Here is a 10,254-nt window from a genome sequence, read left to right as displayed (position 1 = left end):
CCAGAAGAAAACAAAGATAGAGCCTATCCATGAGAACTTAGATGATGGTGCCCAATTCACAAGTTCAAGAGGATGGAAGAATTGCATGCATCACATTTAATAAGAAAATTGAAACAGTCTCACTCAGAAATTCAAAGGAAAAAGTGATTGCAATCGTAGAGCATGACTCAGAACAACAGTTCATACAAGCCTAAGATCTAGCAGACATTATGGAAGTAGAAGTGCCAATAGAATCAATGGATGCTGCTGAACTTGTTATGTTCAAACAAAGAGCAGCTGCAGTCCGACATGACATATTAATCAGGGCTCAGAGGCTAGATTGAAAAAGAGATCCAAAGATTTGTGCCTACAGGAAACTCTGAAAAATTTTTTGTTTTTATCTTTTTATGTATTTCGTTTAAATTTGTAATTTGATGTGTAATGCCTAAATGGCAGAATTGTATTATGTAATGTAATGACTATTTCCTTTATATGATAATGATTATATTTGGATACATGTGTAACTTAATGCAGCTATGTTTTGGTGCATCTGAGCTTGCTCCAATCTAGGGGAGATTGTTGAGTCAGAAATTTACAAGGAAGATTGGAATCTTCTCAACCTCTTCAAAGAAATGGCTAAGTATGGACTTCGAACAAGCTTGAACCTTCGAGCATGGATTTACTACCTCGAGCATGATGTCTTAAGCTTATAAGACTATCTTCTGGAATTTCTTCTAAGTGTTGAAAGCTTTGAGCAAGCTACACTTCGTCGAGCAAACAACTTGATCTATCCAGCTTAAACCAAGTCTTTCGAACATCTTGGTGGGTCGAGCATGGATACTCTAATAAGAAGATCTCAAATGTTCTAACTATAACCTTCGAGCATGGTTCAATCCAGAGCAAGCTTCTGTACCCGAGTATGCTGAATTTGTTCACAATAAGTCATAAGGCAAGATTGAAGAGATCATGGAGAACATGCTTGCTCGTGGAACATATTTGAGCAAAGCAAGAATAAGTTGTGAAGATTGAAGTCTGTTGGAGAAGAATATTTTCTTATAAAAATATTCTAAGTAAAGTCTACTCGAAGAAATTTTTCGAGCATACTATGAATTACAAGGTCTGTTGGACAAGGAATTATCATACTCGAAAACCTGTCTACAATTGCATTTATTTTGGTCATTCATTATGAAATCATTAGGGTTTCTAGAGAGAATGTCAGGGTCTATAAATAGCATTCTAGGTTTCACACAGAAGAAGAGGAGAATTCACGGAATACGAGAGCATAACAGTCAGAGTGATTATTCCTCATTTATGTTATCTCGTCCCACAGTCACGAAACCCTAGACATTCCATGCAACCTTGTCACTGTTCATTAACGATATATTGGATATAGTGAATCTTCGTCTATTATTTCATCTTATTATTGTTTTCACTCTAATATACATTCCTAACCTCTTCTTATACTGATTCCGCCGGTATAATCAGAAGGTATTCAGTTTATTAGATCTAGTGTGCTCTTGTTGACTATTATTGGTTTTGCACTAGGTCCGGTCCTGACACTTAGGGGTTGTTTAGGATTAGATTGAGACGTGCGTGTTGTTAGCTCGTAAACTTTTTCAGGGACATCAAGGACCTTATGAATGAATCCCTGTCCAAATTTGGTAATTTTTTGATCATCCGAGAATATTTGACGACTTTATTTCCTTTTAAGGACGTTTATTTGGGAAAAATACATAAACTTCTTGAAAAAATTATGAAAATTTGTGGAGAACTCAGGTATGGTGTAATATGATCACCTGTAATATTTGGGCTCATTTGGAGAACCATAGCTATGTTTTCTGGATTCACGTTTATTCATGTTTTTACAGTCATTTCTGGCTCGAAAAGGAAATTTGAGAAGCTTGTTAAGTTCTGGGAATTTTACGGGGTATTTGGGAGTTATTTGGATCACTCAGGAATTTTATCAGATTTTTTGGAAACCGATTGGTATAAATTGACGATGTACGGGTTAAATATAGCCTATAAAATGAATTTTTATAAATTTATAAACCGAGAAATAATTCCAGAAATATTTTTGTAAAAATCTAAATACTTTATTTGGTAAGTGTATAAAGTTTCATAATTTAATAATAAAAGAATAATTATTTATGCTAATTTGAATATTAAACAAATTCAATTATGATAAAAACCGACGGGTTTGCGATTAACGAACCTGTTGGAATATCATAACATCAAGAGTGATCAAAAAGCATATTCTCTGGTCAATTGAGCAAAATCAAACTTCTTGTGAGAAATCCGGACAATTTGAATGGATTGGGCGCGTGTTTCTGCAAACCAGACAGAATAAACGTAAATGAGCCATGTAACGAATCCAGACATCTAATATGTGATTTATCTTTATAATATTATCATTTTATCAACCAACATATTTACCCGAGTTCATATGGTCATACCTATTTTCTAAATGCATAAACGATCAACTTGGCCCAACTGGTGAAACGGGAAAACTGAGCCAAGATCGATTTTAAACATAAGACATTGAACAACGTCACAATCATAGCCTATTAACGCGTCCTCGGCTTGACAGCCATGCCCAGACTAGATATACAGCCCAGTTCAGTATGAAGAATATAATAATATCAAAATATTAATATTATCATAATATTGACTATAGGGACTATGTAATAGCAAGGAAAACGAACCCCGAGTTGACATTGCACTGAGTACCTACTAAACTGTGAGTTCATGACCCATCTTTTCAAACTATTTACGAACTTTTGGGATGAAAAGCATGTATATATACATTTATCTATTTGTAAACGGTTTAGGATATGAATTATCTAAATGTTCATATACGAAAACTCCCCACAAACATAACGATTGACTACGAGCTGATGAAAGGTGAATAGTATTGTTGATTGATAAATTAGATGGAGTTAGTACGAATGCTTAAACATTATGAAATTACACGTGAATATATGTTTATAGAAACAAGCTATGAAATGTTAAATCTAACAAATTGGGGAATAACAAGGTCTGTGAAGGCCATGGGTACAACATGGCCTGTGAAAACCGTGAGGTATTATGGGCGGAAGGGGGGCCACATTAGTAACAAACTAAAGTTGAGTATGGCCTATGTGCCAAGTTCTGCTGCAACTTTAAAAACAAAGTTGAGTATCGCCTACGTGTCAAGTTATTCTGCAACTAAACAAACTAAAGTTGAGTATGGCCTATGAGCCCAGTTCTACTGCAACTAAACAAACTAAAGTTGAGTATGTCCTATGAGCCAAGTTCTGCTGCAACTAAGCAAACTAACTTGATTATGGCATGAATGCCAAGAAAATACTGTGATATACATATTGTGGGCGGAAGGGGGCCACAGTGATTGATTGTACGTGGGAAATACTATATATACATATATATCTGTATACATACTACGTAGGTGAGCGTAGGAAATACTATATGTGTGTGTGTGTGTATACACACACATACTATGTGGGTGAGCGTAGAAAATACGATAAATATATATATACATATCTATATACATACAATGTAGGTGTGCGTGGGAAATACTATATATATATATATATATATATATATATATATATATATATCTGTGTGTGTATATATACATACATACATATACGTACATACATACATACATGTAGTGATTGAAGTAGTTACTTGGAACCTTTTGTGGGCGGAAGGGGGGCCACAGTGGTTGATTTTACATTGAAAATGGAGGCTCGTTGCTTGTACAAACAGTCATGATCTCATCATAGTTTTTCATATTTATATCATAACATACAAACATACATACAGATGTACATGCATGCAAACATAAATACTTTTTTTTATACACGCGTACAAACAAACTATGATCGTGTGATACGTAGAACTGATTTCCTTGAAACTTATGAAACTCACCAACTATTCTTAGTTGACCTGTTTTCAACTTGCTTTTCAGGTGTAGAAATACGTGAAGTAGACTGCTTATTTGCTACATGTTTGGATTGTGATCAAGGCCTTGTAAATTGACGCAAGTATGCGAGTGTGAAGTAAATTAGTCTACGGACTAGTTTTGATTGTATCACCTAGTTTGTAAAAGATGTTAGAAGAATGTAATATATTCTAAATAAGTTAGTAATGTTTCTTTATGAACAATGTGTTTGATACCAGTTGTGTCTGTTACATTACCGTTTTACGCTACTGCAAATCACTTAACGGAGTGTGACAGAAGTTGGTATCAAAGCCATTAGTTATAATGATTTAGGTTATCCCTTAGGATAACTAAAATATAACCGTAGGCTCGATTATATCTGGGAAAATAAATAATAAGTAACGATATATACTGATGGATACCGGGATGAACTCAAAGGGCAAGTGAGTTATTATGGTCCGGAATGTAATAACAGACATACTTATACGAGGGAATTCGGGGAGAAGTCGCGGAACATATCGATAGATAAAATGGTAACATATGTGTATAAAAGGTAATGTTGAGTATATATGTATGTAACACGCACACGTGATTATTTGGTATAATGCAGAAGAATACATTTACGTACTGTACTATCAGTAATAATAAATCCTATTGCAATAAATCTCTTATCCGATTATAATAAATGTTAAATTTTATTATAATTAACATTATATTTTCTTTTAAATAATATTATACCTGATCATAATAAATGTAATATCTTATTTTTTTCTTAATTAATAATATTCCTTACTTTGATCAAAGTTATTGAAAAAAATATATTTTTATAATTAACCATTGCACCAAAAGATATCGAGATCTGGTAGCTTTATATTAGGTGAAGAAACGGTGCTTCCTGTAAACAAGAATACGAGAATGCTCTATCGAGTCCAAACTGGATCTTGTGGTATGACCGTGGGAGGTGTAACTTTACATAAAATCATTTCAAGAGGGTATATATAACACGTCTCAGTTTAGACCGGATCTTTATCCTATATATCTGTTTTCTAACAGTAAACTAAAATGCTTTCCGGTTGTCTCTCCACTTCGTTTTTAAGAACAAATACTATTCCTAGGAAAATACCTAGTGGTGAGTCCGAGTTATCGAATTATAAATATAATAATTACCTTACTGAGTTCCCAATTTTATAACAGACCGTGACTACCAGTATATACCATGTACTAACTATGTTTCAAAAAGAAATACTAATAATAGTAATTCCGTTTACATATCACCGGTGCAACCGACCCTGATGAACCCCCCTAACTAGCAAACTCATCAAACCATCTGTGTACGAGTATCCCAACCATTCCTATATTTTGCCACTCCGATCTGTCTGTAATAGAAGAGAAACCTCACGCTCGCGGACCAATGGTTTGTCTTGGCTTGTGGAGAACATACTTACTCATGACTAATAAATCACCACTTTTAGTAAACCCAGCAGGCTTAAGGACACTGATTGACCTGGTGATAGAACATTTTACAGCTATATCTAATAATATCCAGAGGTAAAGTGAGATGCGTGAGCGCATTCCGACTTATTACAAATGGTCTAAACTCATAACGGTCAGATGCCTATTTACGGGAGCGTCGGGACAAAGCAATCGCCCAATAGTGGGATTGTATCGGAATAATTGTTATACGAGTTATGAACTGTTCACAATTGTTATAATGCATGCTCGGATAGACAAGGATGGTATGGTACTATGGTGTATAGCATCTTTTCGATACTCCATGCAAGCGTCTAATAGTGTGCTATGCTGAAATGGAGGACAATTTGGACTATTCATTGCAATACTGATCCTTACCGTGTTAATATATTCTTGTCACTTGGTGGCAACTTTTGATATAGATATATATACAACCATTGGCCTTTGTTGGGCTAAATTTATATACTATCCTTAGTATATATACACAAGAACAGATCCGTGTGATACCTATGTGCTATTTGAGATACCTGATTACTTTCTAATGTGATCCTTATGTGATGATTTATTTAGCAAACTATTATTAATTGCGGTATAATTGGTTATCATTATAGAATGGCCCCGAAGGAAACAAACACATTATCTGAGGCGGTTAGGCCGAGATGATTGTTCGGAAACCGCAGAAAGTAATTCCGACAATAGCAGCACGATTCGCTGCTGGCGTTAACATGGCAATGAATACAAATCAAATGCCAAACACAAATATGGCCGCGAATACTATTTCGTCGCTCAATACTAATATAGTTACAAATGTTATTCTCCCAACAAATACTAACATTGTCACGAATAATACTCCTCCGCTGAACACTAATGCTACTATCAATAGTAATAATTTTCCCTACTAAATGCCATTGGCAACGAAAATCTTTTACCAAACATGAATATTGGTCATAGCAACCATGATCATTCACAACGGGAATATTTGTTTAAACAAATCATGTCATGTAAACCTATAAATTTTAGTGGTACTAAAGGATCAAATGGGTTAGTAAAATTCAACGAAATGATAGATCTATTATTAATACAGGTAGTTGCCCATTATACTGCACCGTTGAGTATGCCACTTGTACATTTCTTGACCACACCCTTATTTGATAGAAAACGACTGCACGAATTTGAGAACAAGAGGCAACCAACCGCATAACTTTGGCAAAACTTAAAACCCTTATATTGAAACATTTTCGTACAAGGAATGAAATCTAGAAATTAGAACACGGACTCGGAAAATTGAAAACGAAAGGTGCGGACCAATTGAGATACACAAGCTGTTTTAACGATCTGGTTTGACTGGTGCCATGATTATTAGCCCCAGAAGTAGGGACTTTAGTTAATTCAGTTAGCACTTAATTTTCGAGAATGCTGTGATACAAGCCGGTGTGGTAGCTTTTGAGTTGATCAGAAATGATATATGGAGAATGCCCGGGGAATCATCTAGTACAAAACGAACCAATTACGAAATAGGGGTACAAGAGGTACAAGAAATTAAACGTGCGCGTCCTACAACTCAAAACGATACCGTGATTAAATTTAGTTCTGAACGAAAAAAAATACAATGAACCTTCGCCAAAGTTTAGGAAATGTAATTATTATCATATAAGGGAATGCCGAACAAATATGTCATAAAGGTGGGAAGAGAGGACACTATGCCCGTAGCTGTGGAACCATTATGAGCACTGTAAATCGAACACTCTAACCTCACCATTCAAAGTTACCCCAACCACAACCAAATCGCCTACAACCTATGACAAACCATCATGCTTGCTATGAGGGTGCCAGCATAAGACACTCAAAAAGAGCTGTCCCAGGTTAAACAAAGAACAAACATCGACATCTAATTCGGCTAGAGGCCGCGTTCAGTGATTGGATCAAATAGAACACGACAAGACCTAAATATGGTGAAGAATACATTCGTAAATGCTCCCGTTTCATTGTTATAAGTACCGATAGAAGTCTTATTCCATCTAACTTCTTACCCTTTAAAAATATATATAACAGTTAGTAAATTAATAGATCCTTATACTATAGAACTCGCTAAAGGTAAGACTATAATTGTTAGCCATATTGTTCAAAACTACCCTCTCAACCTAAGCAACTAACTATTTCCTATTGATTTACTTCCGGTGAAATTGGGAAGATGTTACGTAATAGACAGTGTAGAATAATTATTTGAATTCAAAACAAAAGTTAGATGTAAGGACAGAACTGTCAGAATACCTCTTCCAGATAAAGAAGTGATCTAGTACATGGAGAAAAACCTGGTACCATAATGCCTTTCACATCCCATCATAAAGTATATACTAAAATAGTAACATCAAGGAATTCATGTAGACCCCAGCGGGATGAACACTTTCCAGTATTACCTAAATTTTTATCCCCCTAACTCAAAAAAACCGAGGTAATGAAGGGAAATTAAACAAAGTAATAGCATATACCCCCCAATGACTAAGGTGCTATTTGTTTTTTAAGAAGTACAATATCTGCAGTCTGCGGACCACATCTTTAGGCATCTGTAGCAGAAGAGGTGGACCAAACCTCTACAGTCTACAAGAAGAAGATTGTTTGTTTTTTAACATCTGCAGACAGATGATTTAAAGCAGAAATTTTTAGTGAAATGGTGGCATTCGTGGCAAAACCGAGTACACCTTAGTATTCGTATATCGAATAAACGGGTCTGGTTGTGACCCAGAGATCCCGGGGGGGCATGTATAAGTGGTATACGTTTAATATAAGCCAATATATTGAGTTTATGGCCTTAGTACGATTGGAAACCAGTTAAACGAAAACATGCTCGTTTAACTACCTGCTATGAATTTAAACGTAAGAGATAGTACCGAAACAAGCATTGTATCATTCGTTAAGCCGAAAAAGATCTACCAAACACCTGTTGCGGATGTTTTAAGCGATCCGTGAAAATATTTTCGATTTTTACAAACAAATGGTATGTTTTTCTAAATTTACACAAAAATGGCCGAAAAACACTCGTTTTCGCACTGTTTGTCATACCGGATATATTTTTCGTGCCAAAACTGAACCCGAAATAAATTTGGACTCGAGATTTCACACTCGGGCATGCAAATCCAGGCTTGTGGCCCAAATGGGCCTTAAATCCAGGCTTGTACCCCACCCTTTGATATTTTGTTTAATATCTTTCCGGACTCATCCAAAATCAAGCGTTCCTTCACAACCAAGTTATATTCAGCTGGTTCCTTCACATTTCATCCAAACCACGAGGTAAAGGTTCAAATTTTTATTGATTTAAACTTCATTAAACATGGTTTAAGCATATATATGATGGTTTGATTAGTAAAAATCATAGTCAACAATGTAAAACTCTTTAAAATATCCAAGACTAGAATTTAATGGTGAACCTAGTTGGAAGTCTAAACTGATAATTTTTTTAGACATAAACACGGATTAGAGGGTTTAAACGACGTTTTTACGGTTCAAAAGTTCGGTTTAGAACCCTAACCGAAACCCTAACTTTGATGGATGGTCTCTTGATGATACATTCTTGGTTTGTAGTATAGGACCTGCACTTAGCTTATATAGAAGCGCGAGAACCCGGAAATTGGATTAAGAGAGCGAAAACAAGCGAAAACCGGAAAGGTAATACCGAAAGGTTTGATTACGGGCTGTTTAGGTTATGGTTGTGATGTGCATTTTTTTAGGTCATGAAATTTTTCAGGGACATCAGGGACCATATCATTGAGTCCCTTTCCAAATTTCGTAATTTTTTGATCATCCGAGAATATTCGGCGAATTTATTACCGAATTGGGATGTTTATTTGGGAAAAATACCTAAAATGCTTAAAAAATTATAAAATTATGTGAGAAACTCATATTTGGTATAAAATCATCACATATAAAATTTGGAGATATTTGGAAAAACCTAAACATGTTTTGTGCATTTGCGTTCATTCTAGTTTTCGTAGTCGTTTTTTGGTTCGAAAAACATATTTGGCAAGGGTGTTAACTTCTAGAATTGCTACAGGTTATTCTGGGAAGTGTTTTGATCACTCTGGAATTTTGATGGATTTTTTGAAAATTGTTTGGTATAAACGGACGATTTTCGGGCTAAATATAGCATATAAAATGAATTTTTAATAGTTAATAGATCAGGAAATAATTCCAGAAATATATTTATAAAAATCTACATATTTCAATTGATAGGTTTCTAAATTTTCTTAATCTAATGCTTAACAGATAATTAATTGTGCTAATTTAAAGATTAAACAAATTCAATTATGATGAAAACCGGCAAGTTCGTGATTAAAGAACCTGTTGGAAGATCAGAACGTTGTGAATGATCAAAAAGCATATTTTCAGATTAATTATGTAAAAACGAACTTTTTGTGTGAAATCCGGACAATTTGGATAGATTGTGCACGTTTTTCTTCAAATCAAACTGAATAAACAGAAATGAGCCTCGTAGTGAATCTAGACCTCTAAATTGTGATCTTTCTTAACTTAATTATTTTATCAACCAATACGTTTACCCAAGTTTACATCCTGATAACTGTTTTCCAAACGCGTAAACGAGTAAATTGGCCCAGCTGGTGAAACGGGGAAATTGAGCCAAGTTCGATTTTAAACATTAGACATTAAACAGCATCACAATCTAAGCCTATTGACACTTTCTAGGTGTTACAACCACACCCAGACTAGCTATACGGTCCAGCTTAGTATAAAGATTATAATAATATTAAAATATTAATATTATTATAATATTGAATATAGGGACTAAGTGATAGCAAGGGAAACGAACCTCGAGCTGATCTCGCACTGAGTGCATACAAAACCCTGAGTTT

Source organism: Bidens hawaiensis, unplaced genomic scaffold (assembly GCF_021521415.1).
Source record: "Bidens hawaiensis isolate Kalapana, Puna unplaced genomic scaffold, B.hawaiensis_p1.1 tig00012468_1, whole genome shotgun sequence".
Lineage (NCBI taxonomy): Eukaryota > Viridiplantae > Streptophyta > Magnoliopsida > Asterales > Asteraceae > Bidens > Bidens hawaiensis.
Note: the sequence above shows the minus strand (reverse complement) of the source record.